The sequence below is a fragment of the Periophthalmus magnuspinnatus genome, chromosome 19, assembly GCF_009829125.3.
Source record: "Periophthalmus magnuspinnatus isolate fPerMag1 chromosome 19, fPerMag1.2.pri, whole genome shotgun sequence".
Lineage (NCBI taxonomy): Eukaryota > Metazoa > Chordata > Actinopteri > Gobiiformes > Gobiidae > Periophthalmus > Periophthalmus magnuspinnatus.
This window is the reverse complement of record NC_047144.1, coordinates 11,340,791-11,363,075: the sequence shown is the minus strand read 5'-3', so window position 1 is coordinate 11,363,075 and position 22,285 is coordinate 11,340,791. Positions and strand designations below refer to the sequence as shown.

The window sequence follows — 22,285 nt, the reverse complement described above, 5'->3', positions numbered from 1 at the left end:
ATGTTCATATCTTGACTTACTGACCCAGTGGTGAAATAAAAATACCAGGATCATGTAGAGTGGGTCAATAAGAAAAATTTAAGACCAAAATGACGCGTCTGACAGCAGCATTGCCGGAGAGAGGGGAGACAGTTTTCTAAAAATGTAAATTGGCTCCAATTTACATTTACAGAGTCGATGGAGCCGGAAGCGTGCCCGTGATCACTTCCTATTTGAAATGCGGAGGCTTGCAGGTGAGCGATGTTCATATATCCACAGTCTATGGTAATATCTGATGCAGAAGCTACACACAGAGTCACCTTCTTTCCTCTAATCAGGCACATTGTCACTAAGAAACCAAGAGCCCGACTCTATCCCAGAGACTTGATTGTATGTCATGGTGAATTTTTACAAGTAACAAAAAAGTGAGTAGCAAGCAGAGATATGAGAACTGTAATGAAACAACTTCATGACACATCGGCAGAACGGTGTAAGTGGGCAGGGCTAAAAGTTCAAACTCAAACATGTGCCTGACTCATTTTTAAATCAGTTACAAGCCCTTAAACTAACTGGAGTTGTTTTTAAGAACATATTTTACTTCTACTGCAAAAATAGTCCCAAAAACATGTGAATTCAGCTTTTTTAATATTGTTGTTTTCACACCCATCTTATTTGCCTTTTACGTAACTACTGAGCTGCTTTATGCGTGAGCTAGGACACTGACCACTGCACTACCGCCTTCACAAAAGACTTTTGTTTTTGGATGAGTCAGCTCGGCAAGTTTTAGACAAAGAAAATCTTACAACTCCTCATGTTTTCGCTCTTGTTGGTTGGGCTGTCCGCACTTCTTGCTCAGTTTGTCAGTACAGGAGTTACGCGGGCTACGAGGAAGAGGACCTTGAACATCTTGTCATGAGCTGCATCTGACATAACGTGACACGCTTCAATTCTGCATCTGTTCCTGAAGGATACCTGGTTGCTTAGGCGACAGAAAAGTGTGATGTAATGACTGTGTAAGATGACCATGGCTGTCAATTCAATTTGTAGTTTGTGGGTATTTGATATAGCTCTGCATGCAATATGAGCAAATGCATTTATAAGAAGAAAATGGAAATGTACTGTGTAGATTTTCTAATGGAGTAAAGCATGTGGCACGATCAGGTTAAGTTAAAGCACAGATCTGTGGAGAGGCAAGCCAACTCACGGCAATATTAATAATCAACTTTTTTCAAAAATATTTCTGAATAAATGCTAGCCAGATAAGGTTAATGTCATACTGTTTGTTATTTCAATGCAATAACAAATGCAAAAATAAAGAAAATGTTACATAGTGCACATTTAATATATTACAGTTTTGTTTTTGTTTTTTTCTCAGTTTCTTTGTCAAATTTTCTGAAACTTGTAATAAATCTGTCAAATCTTCTCACTTTGCAAAACTGTTCACTTAAGACACAAAAATGTTCAGAATGTTGGAAATGTCAACTTCGCAAACAAAACTGAAAAAAGGACACTTTATGGTTAAAATATAAAAACAGTTATTAGATTTATAAACTTATCTAACCATCACCTAGACACATCCAAATATTACACAATCATTCCGGGAACAAAAAAGCAAAATTTCAAACCTGTGCTTTTTAGCAGTGAGTATCTGAACTGTGTCTCACTTGGACCTGTCTGAATCCAAACCTGGTTCACACAGGTTTTCATTACAGTGTTTTACGTTGTGGCTTTAGTGCTTCTGTATCTGTCTATATAATCTCTTTATATTGTGATCCCTGTGTTATCAGTTTTGTCCTTTGTGTCTTTAGTCCATGGATTTTGATGAGTGTGCAGTATTTAGGTACGCACACTATAAGACTAAAACATATGCAAAGAGAGTGTTACAATTGTGATCTGTGTTTAAATAGTTGATCATTGTCTTTTAGGTTCTGAAAAAAGTGTTTTGTGGTTTTGATATAAGAGTTAAGGCTTGGAAATGAATATAAGGTTCCAGCATGAACTGTTTGTTCCTTGAGCTTGGGAATCTCTGGCAAAATTTAGACTTTAGTGTCAAAGCGAAAAAACAAAAAAAGAACCAAACTGTAAATCAATGTTAAAGTTATAAACCAAGGAACCAAAACAAAGACTTTGAGAGCAGAAAATATTTGTTCTTTTCCTACCCCTAGTGGGAGTTAACAGTATATAACAGGATTTTAAAGTTGTTATTATTATAATTTTTTTCCTAACATTGCAAGATAAAAACTGCAATCTGGATTTACCCCTGAAATGAATCATTTGTCTTACATACTTTTCTGATTATGTACATGACAAGTTTATCTGTGCAGCTTTCTAGAAATCTCACCATCTGGGAGTAATAGTAACACTTTAGTGAAATGGTCCTAGTAAGACCAAAGACGAAGTTTCTAGAAGAGTACACACAGTCCTTCCCTCTCTCTTCAGTTCACATCTGGGATTGACTTTCTTTTTGTGTCTCGGAAAAACCAGGTTACCCACTTGATCGTCACTCGTTATTGCTGGACTGCTCAACTCTCTACGGGGAGCCTAAAAATATCTGCTAACAGCACTTGAACGCCTCGGCACTATTTTGTACCGAAATGGCTTCTTTTAATGTCTCCCTACTATAAGACTGCTTAGGCTGTGATCACTTCTCCTCCACATTTAAAATACATTTTGGACACGAGGAAAGAGCCGACTCAGGCCATCTGACAACATTGTTACATCTCACAGGGGCACGATGCGGCCCTCCGTCTCAAATTGTAGCCCTCAACAATCAGTCATCAGATAGAGCCACCATGAGGGAATTTCATTTGTGAAGAATTCATTCTTTTTCTTTGCAGTAGGTCACAGAACAGCTAATAGGTTTCCATTAAGTCTGTGCATCATCATTCACTTGGTAATAATTACTCCAGCTGCTTTTACTCAACTTAAAGAAGACCTACTGTGCTCATGTCGGCTCTATAGATATAATCTGCGACACACGTGGATCATTATGTTATTTGCACATTTTAAAATCACAGTATTCATCTAAAATTACTTAATAAAAGTCCACTAACTTCCACGTCAGAAAATGGCGGTGCCCAATAGAAGCTGATGTCGCCATAAACATCATCACAACAAAGACAGATAGCTGCGCATCACACTAGCGCACAGATCCTATTTTCATTTGTACCAAAATGACTGTGCAGCTCTGCCGATTCCTGCATTTATCACAGATTAAGAAAATAAAATTGGAGAACGAATTAAGTACAGAGCCGTGGGAGTACTGTATACTGGTGGCAGTGAAGACGTGGATTGATCGACAATATGGCTTCTTGAAAATAAGGGATTAAAGATTGTTCAAACAGGCACAATGCATCAGTCCAAATACAACTTTGGGTGAGTAAATGGTGAGGGGAAACAATTATAACATTGTTAAGAGCTCTGGAAAGATGATTCTGCAGAGTAGGTTTGCTTTAAAGATGCACTATATAACTTTTTGGTTTGGGGTTCGCCACATGCTTGTCTCTGGAAAGATAGGTAAGTGTAAGGCCATACTGTGGAAGCAGTGACTTGTTTATACTTTGTGTCTTTACCTGGTGGATCACACATAACATTTGAAAACAGCAGCTACTGTAACTATTGGCGGTTGTGTGATATCATCACCTCTTGAGCTGAATATATAAATATCTAATCACAATTTATCTAATTTTGTGATTGGATTTGGAATTTATGATTTAAAATCAGGGTTCAGTTCCCATGGAGATGAGATATGCACTTCTCTGTTTTCTTCATAATTGCAACATTTGTTTTGCTAATTGCAGCCATTCAGATCACAATTCCTATGTGATTAATCAGATCCCAGCCCTGATCAGCCCAATGGGATTGGCTCCAATACAATTATCAAACCACCATCATTTTAATCTTATCAACGTATCTTAAATTATTTCTGAATTTTCTTGCTTCAAAGACATCACTTAAAATATGCAGAATTTGTCCCACCACTAACATTAAGAGTATCAGAGGTCATAATGTGCATATAATATAATGTCTCTATAGAACTTGCATTTGTTTAAAGCCCAAACCCTGATAGACCCACAGCTGACTGATACAGAGATCACAGGGAGGTCGTTAGTCAGCTCTGCCGCCTTCTGCCAACTCCCTTTTAAAGCACTTTATTCATTTATTTAATTCACCTTGTCATTGTTCTGCCCTGTGTCCTTAACATTTAGCCAGTGCCAGCAGCTGCCTCCATCAGACTGAAGGCTTGGGCTGTGCCAGGGTCTACTGCATGTGTTTTCATTGTGCACTGACAGGATTATGTACTTTGGATATTTTGCAGATAAAATATGACTTTTGGTTCTTTCTTTATTTGAAAATGAAATACATGTGCAGTATATGTCTTCCAAGTACCATCAGATCTAACACAGGTCTGAAACAGGTCTATTCATGGGCTGAGCAGGGTTGACGTAGAGCTGCTTCATTTCTATACTATTTCTAAACAAGGACTAACCCAAAAATGTGCAATAATTATCAATTGTGCATGTACCACTGTGTTATGAAATTAAACTAGTTGAAGTTGAAAATACATAATTTTTGCGATAGTGTGGATCCGTTTTATAATTTACATTTTCAAGTAGATGAAAGTGGGTGCTTCAAAGAGTCCCGCATTGAAATAACTTGAAAACAGGTGTTTCGTAACCTGGCTCTCGACAGATTCATGTGTGTAGTTCTCTGAATAGAGTTCTACATATCAATCTGGGATGGCTCTCGCTGCAGAACCAGTGATTGGAATATTCAGATATATACTTCATGCTGATTGGGTGAAGCGTCACAACAGCGGAAAAAGCAGAAAAATCAAACTTTAGTTAAATCCAGCAAACAAAATAGTCCATATTTTTGCTAAAAGAGGCATAATAGAAGTATGTCGCCGCCATGTTTGTTTTGGTTGTTTCAGCGCTGACTTCCACCCAAAACACAATGCTGCTGTCCGTCTCTGCACAGTCTCTACTACATCTATCACATGCAAACGCTTCAGCTAGAACATTCATTTCACAAGCAAGGTTAGGTGCTTCATCGACTGGTACAGATAGATTTTTTTGTTGTTATTTGAAATGAAAAGAAAAATGCACTTTATATGTTACAATGTGAATCGACATCTGCTATAAAACATCATTCAAATCAATACAAGGGAGTCAAGCTTAAAAAAATGGAAGTGGAGTCAAAACCATGGTGAAACTGCATGGTATCACGTTGTCACTTTTGGTATTTCACTGTTGTCAATCATTAGCAGTGTTTGTGCGTTTACTCTTGTGGAACACTCTCCTGGCTTTTTAATAACACTAACAGTATTGCAGTTTATTTTAAAGCACTTAACCCAGTCCATAAGAATAGATTAGTGCCCCATTCAAACACGAGTCCAGGAGGAAGTGTGTAGTATGTTTTTTCCTGTAGGAGGCGGGGGCAGCTGTCCATGGTGCTGAAAACCAATAACAAGAATTGAACTGCACTGTAAAACAATAAATCTTTGAGTCGGATCTATACAACGTGTAGTTCAGGGGGTTCTTTGCCTCTTTAATCCGTTATAGAAACACGATAACAGTAGGCGCTGGGCAAAAGCTTTTTATAATCTATTTTATTTACTAATGAGCCAAGAAATATGCAATTAATTTCAATGTTTTGGTGCAGATCCAGAGTTGGTTTTTACCTTTGAGATTTTGAAATGAGCAATATACTTGTTAAAGGAACTGCATGTAACTTGTGCTTTTATTGTTTTAAAAAGTAGTACAATCACAACTGAACCTGGGTTGCCAGCATGTCCCATTTAAGAAAAATAAATTTAAAATCAAAATGTTACATACAGACCCTTTAAAATAGTCTATTATTGAGTTGTAGTTGCTTTTTTACCATTCTGAAATGTGACTCAGATTAGATTTTTGTAGTGGTGGTTGCATAAACGGACTGATGGATTGTTAGAGGACTATATGTTTTTATATCTATAGTTGTATTTTGGTGTGATTTTTATATTTGGAATTCCTGCAATATAAAAATATATTTTCTTTATAAATGTGTGCCTTCCACCTTATGACCTACCCCTCTTTAAAAACCCATGTACCCATATACCCACAATGCACCTTCACCGTGGAGGTCCATATGTTATTGCTATAATCCATTATCCTCTTTTATTGCATTATCGAGAGGTTTCATTCCCTCAGAACAGAAGCGCCCCCCTTTTCCACTCACTTTTATGTGCGTAGTAACCCCTATAGGCTTTGCTTTCTGGGTGGAGTTACAAGGTAAGTGTGGTTCCTTGATTAAATGAAGAGAATGCTCCACGGTTTACCAGACCATGAAGTGAAACATACAAGTTCAGTGCCCTAACAAGTCTCTGCTTTGTGAGATAATTGCTTGTTGGTGGTTGGATGCAGCCCTCTTCCTGTATATGTTAGGCTTTTTACACTTCTCATTCAAGTCCCCCTTTCATCCTTATTCAGTCTTTCTAGTCTATGGCGCCGGTTGCTTCTTTATAAGTAGAAGCTATTCATTCTCCCCCGGTCACTTGGTTACAGTCAATTCACTGCATCTTTTTTTCTCCGAAACGCAAACGTCATGGCTAGCTCTTTGTTCTTTATTCCCTTGTTGCTGCCTTTGTATGATGTTCAATAGATGGTACACACGTGTTTCTGCTGTACCTTAGCAACCTGTGCTACAAGAATAAAAATCCCACAGTTGACTTATAGTAACAGTGTTTTTATCGGGGGTTTTAATTGTCAGGAATGAATTAGCTAATTCCAATAAAAAGTTAATGATGATTTCTTTGTTGGTTTAAGTTGCATTGTTTATGTATTTGATGCAACTGTAACAAACACAACCAGGTTTATTAAAAATGTAGTAAAATTAAAGCCTTGTCCAGAAGACAACAAGGCAATTCTTGGGGTTGTTAAGGGGTAAATGCTTAAAGAAAGAAAGCGCTTAGGAAAAATGTGCCATTATCAACAAAAAAACAAAGCAAAATGTATAATAGAGCATGACTTATATTGTCTGGCAAATAAATATACAATACAATACAAGCTCTTTGAGCTGTGAAGGGGATCTTGCTCTGACATAACAGTCTAGGGGGCAGAGAACTGAAATGCAGCGGAACACACCCACACTTGGCTATTTTTAAATTTTATAACATAACTTTTTTTGTCCTATTAACACAGATAAAAATGTATTTCAATATATCAATTTCAATATAAATAGCACCAACTTTTAATTATTGCCATTTAAGACAAAAAATTGTCAAATTTCTGACAAACCGGCTATAAAGTCCTTGGTACAAAAAGACACAAGCTACATAGGGAACTATTTAGGGGTCACCCCAGTTGTACAAATGTCCAGAGGGTGAACAGTTTCCCACAATGCACCTTGAAAAGTAGTGGACATGGGCGTCACTAGGCTGTTTAAAATAGACCACAATGCACTGCAAGAGCTGGAAAAACAACAGTGGACAGTGTCAGGTCCCTAACTGGTGTATGCTAAATAGTGCAGAATAATATATAGTGTATGAGGGTTAAGGGCTGCAGACTTGAATTTAGATTCTAATTGATTAACCTAAAATTGTTCTACTTTATGTGTTCAATACATTTTACAAAATATACCTAATTGTACATGCAGATGAAGTACCAGAATTCCATGAGAAATTAGTCATCACTTCTAATATAAACATCTCATTTTCATTCAGTCATAGCCAAGATGTACTTTTTCTTTTTTTTCTCACACAGTGGAAACAGTTTAGCGTGTGACAGGGAAGGCCTATTGATTCTTTCTGATTAAGTCACCTCCTGAAGAGCACTGGAGGACAAAGATATGCATTTGAGGTTGGTGCTGTCAGGAGGTCCATTCAACTGCATTATCTCACTATGGGCTCAGATTTGTGCCTGCAGCTCTGTGATTGGCCGCTGTGCCCAATGTGACTTTCACATTTAACCCTAGCCTCCCTCTCTTTCTCCTACTGACACTTTAATCGACTGAATACATTACCTCCCAGTATACTTCACTCTGATTGGCCCCCAGCCCCCATTGGCAGAAGGCAAATAGATAAAGCGCTCACAAAGTCACCAAGGACAGGGCTATAGATGTTTGTTTTTTTCATGCAGTACTTATACTAGTAGCAGTAGCAGCAGTAGTAGTAGCAGTTGGTAGTGGTGCTATTAAACTGATGCTGGTTGTTGGTAAGTATAATAATAGCTGGTGTTACAATATATAGAGATCATAAAACCATTTTCATTATTAATCTATAGACTTACAACTGAAGTCTGCAGATGCACTCTTTACAATATGTATTTGTTTTTGTAGTAGTATTAACAGAGGTGGTATACATGGGCTTCAGAGAGATGAGAATTCTAAACAATCTTTTCAATGGTGCAAAATGCTCAAAATGGCAAAAGAAGTTAATAATAAAAGTGGTATTTGCAGTAAAAACAATATGATAAGTTTGCTCAGTTTGATCATGATGTATATTTTGTTCAGTCCCTTTCTAGTTCTGCATGGTTAGTCCTTCATCTAGTCTTAGGTTAGTTCTGAGTTTAGTTCCGAGTTTAGTCCATGGACTGTATAAAAAGGTGGACTAAGGGGGTGTGATGTGACCCATAGCGTTCGGCTCCAGGCAAATGAAGCTCATCGAGGCTAGAGCAGTTATTGGGGCAAATTTGGACCAACTTCCATGTTTGAAACTCTGACCATGAGTATCATAGCAACTGAAGAGCCAATCCGGAGCCAGGCTATTTAAGGTAACGCCCCTTCCCGTAGGCACCGCAGGTTCAGCACAGATTGGGCGCTTGGCAACTCTGTCAGTCAAACCTATTGCTAACGCGGCTAGTGGGAGCTCAGGCAAGAAAGTCACCTGATTTGTTATTAATGTTCATATCTTGATTTTCGGATACAAAACATGAGGCTCATGTAGAGGGGGTTAATGCGAACATTTTAAGACCAAAATGATGAGCATCAGTAGTTACAGAGAGAGGGGTGACAATATTTCATTCGAAAGTGAATTGGAGTCAGAGTCGATGGAGTCAGAGTCGATGGAGACAGAAGTGCGCCCATGATCATTTCCTCTTTGGAACGTGGCGGTTAGCAAGTTAGTTAAGTCCATTTATAAAGAGAGTCTACAGTTTAGTTCCAATGTTGATGTGGTGATTTTCCAACACATACCTAAAGCCGTAGTAACAATAGCCTTTGTGAAAGTTGCACTATACAAGTACAAATGTTGGAGACTGAACTTGCAGCAATTAGCAACCACTGTCTCTGAGGTAGAGTCATTAGGAGAGTTAGCGTTGGTGTAGTGGACAGCGATTAGATGACAGCTCTTTTTACAACACCGGAGGAGGCCAGAGAGGACAACCACTATCATTATCCCCATCCTATCTACACACTTCATATTCAAAGCCTATAGATGCTCTTTTCCCCACAATCCTTTGCTTCTGCCGCTTGTGCGTGTATCATATATTCTTTCTGATCCCTTCCACTGCTCCCTAACCCCCCACTCATCATCGTGTCTCCAGATCTGTTGGACAAGCAGCATGCGCTATTAATTAATCAACAGCCACAGACGGTCGCATCAGCACCGAGCCAATTAAAAAGTCTGATTTTTCTCTTATGACGAGGGCATCATAGATCTTTATTAGGCCTGTTGACATGGTGGGCTATTACAGTAACTATTGTAATTACAGAAGAGATGAGCACAGGCAGTTTGGCATGAGAAGTATAGAGTTTTTAAAGTAAAGGTCCTCTCTGGATGCTTCCTGTTAGCATTGATCTGGTTACACTTTATAGGGTATGTTCAATAAGCATAAAGAACAACAGAATGGGCTGTATTACTGTACTGTATCGCTGTTTTATTCAGTGGTGCAAGGTACTGGAGTAGTAAAGTACTGTATTTAGGTAGAAGTTTTTGTTATCTGTACTTTACTTAAGTGCATTTTACAGTGGATACTTTTTACTTTTATTTTGCTACATTTGAGAGCAGGTATCTGTATTTACTGTTACACTGTATTTTTAAACTGGACTGAGTACTTTTCATGTAATTTGAGGAGTTATTTTTACTTTAAGAAACAAAATTGAGTACTTCATCCACCATCATACATTTTCTGAAAGTTTATTTGGTCATTTTTACCCCTTAATCTTACTTAACAGACTTGACTGTTCCACTGGATGTCATCAAATATATCTGTCTTCCATTAATTTAATTGCGCAAAAATACCTTGAATAATATGCGTTCTGACCTATAACTTGGCCTAGAGTCATCACCTGCTTGTCTTCATGGAGATAGATACGTTTAATACCATACTGTGGAACATTCCAAGCAAAGAAATAACATTTTAGAATAGCGGGTGGCAGACCTTCCAAAAGAAAACAGTGCACATTTAACTCAAAATCAGAATCAGACTTTTGTCATGATCGCATAGCTTTATGTAACCCTTGGGGGCAGTTTAAGCACATCGAGTAGTCTTCATGCAGTCAGTCGAGAAGAGGAGAAGAGTGCTAGAAATAATTGCACTATTGAATGTAGTAGTACCAAAGAGTAAACGTGATAAATATAGATGAACTACTTAGGTTATGGATTGTTGCAGTAGTAAACGTAGTAGTAGATGTGGTTGTAAAGAGAACCCGTAAAGTGAAGTAGTAGTCCATGAAGTTCTTATTGTCACAAACAAGATCGTAACATACTTTACACACAACTTTTATATTTAAAAGTTACCCCCTGGCATGTTTTTAGGAAATAGTATTGCACTATGGTCTTTTCCAAGTCCTCTCCATTCTGGCAGAGCTCGTTTGACTGTAGCAGCGTTGAAATGGGATGCTATAAATACAAATGTGTTCTCCTCGTCTATTACTGACACAATGCTTCCATTACTTCCATTTTATGCATCATTGGCACATACTAATTTTTCATTTTATACAATCTTAAATGTTGTGTTGTGTTGGTGGTTCAGTCAGTGCGGATATGCTTTTGAAATGTGCTAGACAAGCCATGACCCACTGTACTGTACATGTTCACACATGATGTTACTGTTATTACTGTTGACGCTGAAGGATGAGCTCCCCTGTTTTATCTTTGCTGTGCTGTTGTTGCAATGGAATTTTAAAATTGTATATATAGAGATTGGCCAGTCCAGGGCTGAAATCATCCAAATGAGTCTAGCAAAGGTGTATGGAGTTTAAAAACACAGTGGAGCACTTCCTGCATTATTACTTGACATCATAAGTGTTTTCTGTTTGAGAGAAGAACTCAGCGTAAATATGAAGGTTTGTGTGTTAAACATGTCTGAATCAAACAACACACAATTGTGGGTGTGTTTGTGAAACAACATTATAAAATGGATTAGAAAACAGCATAATATCAGCCCTTTAAAGATGCACTGTGTAACTTTTCTGGTGGAGGGTCTGCTATGGAGTTGTTGTTTTACCTGGAATGTTACACAGTATGGCATTAATGGTATGTATCTCAAGGTCAGATCTGTGGAAAGGTGGCCCATTGTCTGTGACAACGTATGTTTTTAAAGCATTTTTAAGCATATATTGTATTTGAATAAATGTTTAGATTGTTTAATGCCATACTGTGCAATATCCCAGGCAAAGCAAATGGAGAGACGCAAATAGTGGACCTCCCATTAGAAAAGTTCCATAGTGCACCATGAAAACTATTGAATACAGAATATGTTAAGAGCACAGTTTCTGATACTGACAACTAAAGCACAATGTGAAATACAACAAAAGCAGCTCCAAAAAAGTAAATTCTAGAAAGTTGTTTACTTATTTCTTTCAGTGAATTGTAGAGGTCTAGGCTAAAACACAGAGCGCCTTATTATCACAAACATTAAATAAATGATCAGGGCAAGAGAAGGCAACACGCTCAGACCAATCAGAGATACATGCTTTAGTTTAATTATTCATAAACCCTTTGTGGGTAAATTCCACATTTTCAGTTTATGGGGTCAGTTAATAGCATTTAGATCACTTTCCTTAGATAACATTTAGGAAAACTAGAAATCAGAGTTTCAGTGGGGGCATAAGATTTGAGCCAAAAGTGCAGTTTAGCCTCCTGAAGCAGACTGTACGGTGCCTTCTGTTTGATCGTAGTGATTGTGACATAGTCCTGGATAATGTAATTAAGGAATCTTTAATTTTTGGCAAACCAAGAGGTATAACAAGCTTATTGATTAGGGCCTCAAATCAGACCTGAAATTTCAAACTCAAATTTGATTGTAAGAACGAGGCTCAATACTTAATACCAATATTGACACTATGATATTGATACTATATTACAATATTTCTGTAGACAATAGAATGTAATGAGTATCTAGTCTTGAGTTTAAGTATTGATTAGTATCTGGATATCGATTATCCAGACCACCAAATGTAAAACAGTTCGATGTCATTTTAGAGTTTCAAGATGATGATTTTGCACTAGATGTATTCAAAAATTAAAATGTCCTCATCTGATTTGTGTGTAGGCCTGGCTGTGCAGTCTCCGTGCTCTTAATGTGGTCTCTGCCCGCTGTCTGCTGCCTAGCCAACTGGCCATCGGCGCAAATGCCATGTTCTGTGACAGCTGAGACCAAATTATAGGCCTAGTTGCACTCTCTGAAATATCATTCTGTTTGTGTGTAAGTGGCGAGATTGTGTTACCTTTCTGTATAATGATGTTTTGCGCTCTTTGCGTTGCTGTATCTGAGTGCTGATTTGCATAGAGATTTGGTGATGCTCTTTATATGATTTCATTCAAACAGGCTTGGGACTGGCACAATTAGTACATATAAATTACTGTGACTGAATTGCCTTTTAATGTGCAGTGCTGAATGTGGTGATAAAATAATATTGATACATATATATATATATGACACATGACAATAATCCACATGACATTTAACCCACGCGGCGAGGTGGGTTAAGCTGATGTATAAATGTGTGTGTGAACGAGTAAGTGTTTATCTATTTAAAAAAGTGACCATTGATCGTTCAGGAAGGCAGTCTGTGTGGTTTTAAGCGGACCACTTATTAAAAATCCACATAAATATTTAGGTTTGATTAGAGAATTTGTTGTCTGTTTGCTGCATTTGACCCATCGTCCAGTACTGGGTTCAGCCAAATCTCGATGCACTTTGTAACTTTTCTGGTGGAGGGTGGATGTTACTCTTTTCCACATTATGGCACTTGATTTATCCATCTTGCATTGAAGTATTACAGGCATTTTACTGTTCAAAAAGACCTTGAAAACATGCATTCTTGTGTGAGCTGGGTTGATCTGGCCCTGTGGCGTCACATACTTGTTTCCATGGAGATAGAGTTTAATGGTATACTGTGGACCTATCCAGGCAAAGCGATGACATCGAGCCGGTGGCAGGCCCTCGACTTGAAAAGTTACAAATTGCATGTTTAATCTCTTTGTGAGTACCAAGCTGGAGGAGTAATCTATTGTGGATGTTTTAGGCTTTTTACCATTGTGAAATATATCGAAGTGTAGGCACCTTTGCTAGTTGCTTGCCAAAGGCTTTTCTCCCAGTGCTAAATTTGCTTGATTGATGGAAGTTGTAAAAAGTGAGCATTCAAGTCGTCGCACCTGATATAACGTTATCTTGGCCTCTATGTCTCTGTTGTCCTTTCCTCTGGGTCTGGCTTAGTTAGCTCCTGATATTTCCGACTTTCTGATCCACATATTGAATTGGGCCATAGTAATAAAGGAGAGATTAATGTCTTTTGTGCGACGCTCCATGATTCAAAGTCAAGATAAAGTTTTTTATTCTTTCAGAGATCGGCATCGAGATAAACTTTGCAGCTCAGCGCCTTTGGATAGGGGCTGAGGAGTGAACAAGCCCTATTGGAAAGACAGATGAAGGAGGCAGGGGGGCAGGCTGAGAAAGAGCAAAAAAAATAGCAACACAACTCATTGTCTGCCTCCTGCCACTGCTATCCATCTCCGAGTGGCAGCTGTCCCGCGCACACACACACATATACACACGCTCTCACACACACACACATGCACACACACAGGCGCAAACACACACACGTCGTCGATCCTGGAGTGATGAATCTTGGCTCGGCGCGACTCGGCATTTGTTAGATTTGCGAGGTTGTTGTTCAGCTCGGTAGGCCCGTTCGAGTGCAGGGGGGAAGCGGTAGGAACACGTGTATTGTTGTATATAGGCTGGTAGTGCATCAGGTAGAAAATGTATGGAAAGATGGTGGATAGAAGGATAATGGCGCAAAAACCAGTGTCATCAAATTATATAAAAACCCTATTGGTTTTTGACACAGGATGAGTCACTTGGCTATGGTGCTCTATAATTGCCTTATAAAGAGGAATCATATATATGACCTTACCTCTTAATCATAATGTTACTCTATTCTGATGAAGGTCACACTGGGGCTGGAGATGGTATAGGTTATTAAGACAACAATCTGGGTCGCCTGTTATTAATGTTCATGTCTTACTGAAACAATAGTGAAATAAAAATACCAGGATCATGTAGAGCGGGTTAATACAAACATTTTAAGACCAAAATGACGAGGCTCACTGCAGCAGTTACAGAGACAGGGGTGACAGTTTTCAATAGAAAGTGAACTGGAGCCAGAGTCAATCGAGCCAGAAGAATGCAGCTGATAGCAGGTTAGCCATGTCAATTTATATATACAGTCTATGGTCTAAACACATAGTTGCCATGGGTTTTATCACAAATCTTAATCTGAATTCATAATGTTAGGCTCCCCACTGTCAGTACAGCAGTGCCATTCCAGACAGGTGGTCATTTGTTATGTGTGGCCCATGTGGGAATCGGAGAATGACATGTTTAATTTTGCCTCAGTCCAGAAATTATTTGGAAATACCTTTTGGCAAGTGTAAAAGTCAGACTGACAAAACAGATGGGTGGACTTTATTACATAAACTCTGAGATTAAAATATTAGGGTTGTTTTTTAAAATAAATCAGATACATCAGCAGTTAATGCACTTTTGGATTGTTATGTTGTGTTAACTTTAATTTCCTACTCAAAATGATTCAAAATATTCTGAAAGTAAATGGTAAATCGTCAAATTTTTATACAGCGCTTTTCCACTCACCCATTCACACACACACATTCACTCCTGTATCACTATGGTTATGAATGCATGTTTGTGGGTTAACAACTTTTACTGCTTCTGTTGTGTAGCCCAAGTCTGCAATCTGCACTTTTCTTCTCCGTCTTTGCATAGAAGACAATAAATTATTCTTGATTGGACAGACAAATCTTTATAGCATTATAGCGTTTTCCAAATAACAAATTCATAGCAATGTAACTATTCAGCTTCCTCTCATTGTTGCTCTTTGTTCAAACCCGAAAGTCTGCCACCAACCATTTCCCATGAGCCCATTTGTTTGGCATTTAGTCCTTTGTTTGGCCGATTATGACACCACTATCTCATGACCCAGAGCCGGTTTGTGCTGCGGTTGTTCTAACTCTCCCTAGTTCACATCAGACAGTATCACAATGACTTTTACAACATTGGTTTGTAAATAGGTCAGTGCAGGGGCTGGGCTGCTTCATCTTTGTACTTGTTTGTGAGGTTGTTGTTTAGCATTAGCGAGTTGTGTCGAGCTAATGGGACATGTGTCAGATGAGGTAAAGCAAGGTTTACCCGGGTCACAGTCATAGATTTATATAGATTGCAAAACAGTTAGTTGAACCGGATAGCATTGTTAGGAAGGTGGGTATGGGAAGAGTTTTTGAGCATGACACTGGAACACTCTGTAGACAAAACACACATGAAAGAAACAAAAAAAAAGGAGATGCCGTTATCAGAAAGCAGTTTTATACAGGTGAGTTTGCAGGGCTTTTTTTGAAGACGGGAAGTGTGGATGAGTCTTTGATGTGTTTGTGCAGGGAGTTCCAGAGTGTGGGGGCAGCAGCAGCGAAGGCCCTGTCCCCCCTGGCCTTATGCTTTCTCCTGATGGGGGGAGACAGGAGGTTGGCTTCAGTTGATCGGAGAGCACGGGTGTGTGGTGGAGGAGCTCATAGAGGTAGATGGGGGCCAGATTATAGAGGGACTTGTATACTATGGTGAGGAGCTTGAATTGCAGGAGTTTGGACAGCGGACTATAACAGGAAACCAGTGCATAACACAAAATAATTGTGTTATATACTAAAATTCAATTCAATATAAAAGTTACCCCCTGGCAATATTTTCTATATAGCACATTTAAAACAACTTCAGCTGACAAAAGTGCTAAAAAAGAAAAATCATACTATTACTGTTTCGGAAAGCTAGCCATTTTGTCTGCAGTATCAATACTTGCTCAAATGCTTATCTCGTTGCATTAGTATCTATCTGATTTTCAATATTTTGACAACCCTAATAGGTATGCATTGATGGACAGAATAACTCTTTAGCCTACTTTTTGTCCGATATATCTATTTTCTGGTTCACCTGTAGCGTTTTGGTGAATAAAAAAGCCCTCGCTACCCACCCACTGTCTGTCTGCAATGTAATGTTCAAATTTCACACATTGCAGAACATATTACCAAATCCCCATGGCTTCAACATTGAACTGAACCATGACTTCAGCGTTATACATTACCATTCAGACCTCCTCCCGCGTGATCCATCTTTGACGTTATTAGCTGTTAGCTCCTCCCGCTGCTGATGCCTTGTCCTTGTATGGCCCCGGATTACGCACATGCTGCCTTCACTCTCATTTCCATATTCTTACACTGATGTGGCGCTCTACATTGATATGCACCACCCAGCTCCCCCGAAAAGACACAGGCCAGCCTCCACCTGCCAGTGTGTTAATGGGCTCTCAGTGTGTGTTGGAGGGTTTTTGGCTCGGGTGGAGAGGGAGTGGAGAGTGAACAGGTGCAGCGGAGCAAAGCGGGGCATTTTAGATCATTTGTACTAGTTTCAGGCCCGGGACAGAGAGCGAAGAGTCTGCTGTAAAGATATGTTATGTGAATCAAAAGTCAGAAGTCTAGTCTGTGCTGGTGCTACGAGTTTGTAAGCGTAAAAATTTATTGTAAAAAATCAGAAAATTGGTTTGTTTTGATACAAATGGATCATGCATTTCTCTGGTTGGCTTATCTGTCTGTCAATCAAGACGGCCATCTGAACTCAGACAGGGGCCCTGATAATGCATGTTTGTATAGAAATAGGATGAAGTATTGGCTGCACAGACAAGTGACAATGTGAAACAATTATGGGAGATTCTGTTTCTGTCTAATGCACCTCTATGCTTTAACAAAACATTTTCCTCATCCACTTGTCCTATTGGACAGCCTCCAAGTGAGTGATAGGTGACCAACCAATCACAGTGAAGTGCGATTGCTTTAAATACCTCTTAAATGCCATTTTAATGTTATTCTTATTCCCTGGAGCTTATGTGGGTTGGCATCAAGTGAGTGTGACATCACCCATAGCGTTCTGCTCCTGTCAAATGAAGCTCATCGAGGCTAAAATATGGAGCTGAGTTCCATATTTGGAATTCTGACCGTGAGTATCATATAAACCAAAGAGCCAATCAGCCTGCACCGCTGGTTTAGCAGGGAGCAGTCAATCCAGCCTGTTGCTAACGCTATTAGGAGCGACCTCTGGGAAAGAAGGCACCTGATTATTGCCATTAATGTTCATATCTTGATTTACGGACACAAAAGCTCTCTAAAAGCATGAAGGTCATGTAGAGTGGGTTAATATGAACATTTTAGGACCAAAATGATGAGCCTGACAGCAGCAGTGACAGAGAGAGGGGTGACAGTTTTTCAATACAAAGTGAGTCGGAGCCGGAAAGCGCCCACGCTCACTTCCTATTTGAAACGTGGTGGCTTGTGTGTTAGCTATGTCAATTTACTTATAGAGTTGTATTCTCTGTACCAATCATTTTGTTTTTACTCATAGGTTTAAGAAAATACTTAGCAAATAAAAAGGGTTGAGTCTGTTCACAATCCAACTTTAAACTTAGTCCCAGGAGAGCCTCACTCACCCAGTTTCACTTTGATCCTCGGCTCTGACCCGACTGGCATTATCTCTACAGCTCCCTGTACAGTAGCACAGAGTTCCATGTGAAAAGTGTAGGGGAAATAAACCAAAGCCATGCGCTTTAAGGTGGCTATTGTTGTACAGTGTGTTCAATAAAAGGATTTGGTACATAATGGGATTAGGATGAACATCTACAATCCTCATTGAAATAAATATTCAATAGAGGAATTACAACACACTTAGAGCTATTTACAGGCTGCAGATTGTTTGTAATGTTAGCTAATGCTTTATTGGCTTAACGCACAAACCCTGCACATTTGGGCTGAGTTCTTCTCTCAAACAGAAAACACTCTGTTTCACCCTGTGATGTAATGTGGTAATACAGGAAGTGCTCCACTGTGTTTTTAAACTCCATACACCTTCAATAGACTCACTTTGATCATTTGAGCCCTAGAATTGCCTATCTCTACTGAACTAAAGGCAAAACATAGCTGTTAACGAAATCTACGGCTTCATGGCATTACAAGATGGAACAGAGCATTTTGAGCTTTGGAGATGTAAGATCTAAGATGGAGATATATATAACAAGGCTTCAAAATGTTGTTTGGTTATATTTTCAGTCATTCACCTCCTTCTCTCACTCCTGCGTCATAGCATGTGGTGCGTTTCTGTGCAATTTGCATGTTCTTACTGTGCTGGTGCCTCCTACTGCTCTTGTTTTTCCCCTAACATAAAAAAGAGGAAAAGAAAAAGGCAGAAATGTCACTCTTGCTATCATCAAATTGTTCTGTTGTATTTTATCTTATTTAGTATAATGAACCAATCTCCTTATAAACCTGCCATTACATCCAGATGCAGGAATGATGGTGCAATCTCTAGAGACGAAATGTGACGAAAATGGAAAGAAGAAGGGAGGATATAACAGGATGTGGGTCTCTGAGGATTACTGTACCACGTGGGCTCTGTCTGTAATGTATGAGTCTTCACTGTAATTGCAATAATGAAGGTAGCACTAAGGCCCAACAAGACCCTCTCTGAGCAGTGCAAATGAGCCCCCTGGTCCTGGAGATGGAGTGGTCCGAGCTGGAGGAGCGGAGGGGCAGACGGGGCTGGTGTGTGCATGTATGTGGGTGATAAATGAAGGGTTTCTGAGCAGGAGACGACGAAACTGCAGCTGATGAAATGGATGTCGCCGCATGCCCCCCGTTCATTATTTCATAGTGAAGTGAAAGCGTGCTGGGTTATGTATAAGCAGAGGAGCAGCGGGTGTCAAACTGAGGGGTGGGTAACTCTAGTGGTACGCAGGGGGATCTAGTTAGTGGTGCTTAGGACTTGCTTTGATAATAGATGGTTTATTAAAGGGTCCATATTACACAATTTCCTGATCTATGTTATAATGTTGTTTCCTCATCAAAAACATACCCAGAGTTGTGTTTTGCTGTGTTCAACTTTGTGATGTCATGTGGTAATACAGGAAGTGCTCCATTGTGTTTTAAACTCAAGAGCATCAGAGCATTTTGAGCTTGGGATACCCTTAGTCCTAGTGTAGGTTCAGTGTTTAGATATAAAAGACCAGCACTAGTTTCTCTGGTGGAGCATACACCATTTGCTTAACTCCATAGTTATTGCTTTGCCCGGAATGGTACATAGTATGGCATTTAACACACGTATTTACAGCATTTATGTAATTACAGGTGTTTTTATTACTCAAAAATATCTCGGAAAACATGCAATCTCTGCTTTGTGCGGGGTAACCTCTCCACAGACCTGACCTATAACTTGACCTGGAGCAGTCACCTGCTTGTCTCTATGTGAATAAATGCGTTTAATGCCAGACTGTAGACATTTTTTTTCATTTTCTAATAATGTTTCATGAGTGAGGCCCATAGTTAGAGATAATATTTTGCTAAGGCCTGTTCCACCTTGCCTGGTACAGCTATAAATTGAAATTGTGCTAAAGAGATACGCTCCCCCAGTGCAATAGCAATGTCTACCCAATCATCCAATGGTATCCCTCAGTTTCCCTTCATGCACAATTATGTGCTCAGACTGTATGTAGACAGATGGAGTATGCCGTTTCCATGGAATATTGATGAAGACGCGGTCACTACATACAACACTAGTGCAAAAATTATTCATGCGATTGAAGGCGAAGTAGCACACTATGAGATGTAAAAGTAAACATCTGGCTCTCAATGTACCAAAATAGGGAACTTTTTGACCAATGAGCACGAGCCAGGTCAGAACTTCCCTTCCTCGAGTGCGCTTAAACAGGCACTTGTGCACTGGAGGCTGGTTGGTGTGTTATTATGCTGGTGATTGAAATAGCGTTTTATATGCCACAGATTTGAGTATCTTAGGACTGAAAGGAAAACACTTGTTGTCAGCGGGCTCGCTACATTCCACTTTTGATGATCACTTCAGATGATGCATACTTGTTTTGATATTTTTTCTTGTCAGTTATTTTGGTGTAGTTTGTCTATTTTTATAATTCGGTGTTTGACAATTAGATACAGCAACGTTTACTTCACGACTCCAGAATATCACCTAAATATAAACAAAACACTACAAAAATACGGAATACTTAGACTAACTGCATAATGGCTCCTCTTTGATTACACACAAACATTTATTTTTGTGTAGCTGGCCGAATATCTCAAAAGCCAACAAGCTTTTGGTTTGTGGGCGAACGCTCTAATCACTATGCCATTGCCATATTTGCTTACTTTACAAATGCTGTGGTTGTGGTTAGTTGTTGTATAAAGTATGAAAAGGCCCATATTTAAGCTATTTTTTATATTTTAAGCTTTGGGGATATATACAGACTAATAATAAAAGGTTACTCAAGCATGTGTGAAAGAAACAAAACACAACTCCAGGTATGTTTTGAGAAGGTAACATTATAACATAACTTAAAGCTCACAAGAGTCAATTTAGTGTAATATAGGGCCTTTAAATTCAACCACACTCGTCACCAGTGTTAACCGAGAGCTTCTGTCCCAAAAGTGCATTGAACTGTTCATGGAGTCGTTCGGCTCTGCAGTATTGAAGCCTTTTAGCATCAATGTTAATGCTTTGATTGCACAAGTAGAAAACGCACTCAGTGTAATTCAAACGTATTGCAGAGTATTCACTTTAAACAGTAAATGGATCATTTCTGATCAATCCTCCAGCAAAACACTTTTTTCTCTTGATGTGGCTAAGTTCAATTAATATTTGTAATTTGTAAGTACTAAAATAGCTCAAGTCAATACATGCCTCATCACTCCCTGTAAATGACAAAGTGCTGTTTTTACACATTATGAAACAAAACAAGTGTGGTTTGTTTCACTGTGAAAATGTAAAATTACCAATTTCTGTCTCCATATTTCATTATTCATCTCATGTTTCCTGCCTAAACCTAACCGTCAAATCATGTTACATTCTTACAAGGCTTTTCATTTAAAATGATGAAACATTGAAATGCCTGACATACAATATTAATGCATATGGCAACGTAATGTACCAGAGGAGGCCTATAGGATCAAAAGCAGGTGTGTGTCCTGTGGGGAGATTCTGTTATGTATAAGGATATCTCTATAAAAACACTCTGACACATCATTGTTATTAATAGAAGCTAGTTGATGAGAGATGTGATCAAAGTGGCACTGGCTCTGCACATGTCACAAGTCCTTAATATATTCTAGTAAACAATGTCCAGAAGTACCTGCAGATGGCGCACTGGGGGACAAAATATCTTGTTTCTCACATATTTTTCCCTCAGTTCTGTCTTTCTTTTATCTGTTGAGTTGAGCTGCAATGTAACCAGGGTTGCAACTTTACATTTTCAAGTTTTATGCCATACTTTGGAGTAGTATAACCAAAGGATCCAATGTTTCCATGGATACAAGCAAGAGTAAGGTTTGTGGAGATGCTACCCCAGTAAGTATCCCAGTAAGGATGCAAGGACTCAACTTGAAATGACAAAGATGCTTTTCTCTCGGGGTCAATACATCCTTTTTGTACCAGTGTCTGTGTACACTGGTGTATGAATGTGCACATGAATGAGTGAGTGGTTCCTTGATGTAAAGTGCTTTGAGTTCATTGAAGGTGTAAAAAGCATTATATGTGACCATTTAAAATGAATAAATAGAATGATAAATTGATTATATGGACAATTAATGGCAAGGCTCTTAATATTCAGATGCATTTCAGCATTATAAGTGATAAAATGTTAGCTTCAAATCAAAGAATACTGAATTGGGGAAAATTGCTGCTATTTTCAATCAGTCTAAATATTGAGTTTTCCAGTGTGCTGCAAGTATTTGATCCACACATGTGTTTTGTCTCATCCTCTTCACTTT

The 22,285-nt window shown here is 38.9% G+C and overlaps 2 protein-coding genes across 2 annotated transcripts in view; both read left to right on the top strand.

Moving 5' to 3' along the window:
* Window positions 1-22,285, top strand: part of cdk5rap3 (CDK5 regulatory subunit associated protein 3) — a 312,712-nt gene that overhangs the window by 181,267 nt on the left and 109,160 nt on the right. The gene's annotated exons all lie outside the window — the stretch shown is intronic.
* tbkbp1 (TBK1 binding protein 1) overlaps window positions 1-22,285 on the top strand; it is a 70,966-nt gene that overhangs the window by 11,433 nt on the left and 37,248 nt on the right. The window lies entirely within an intron of this gene.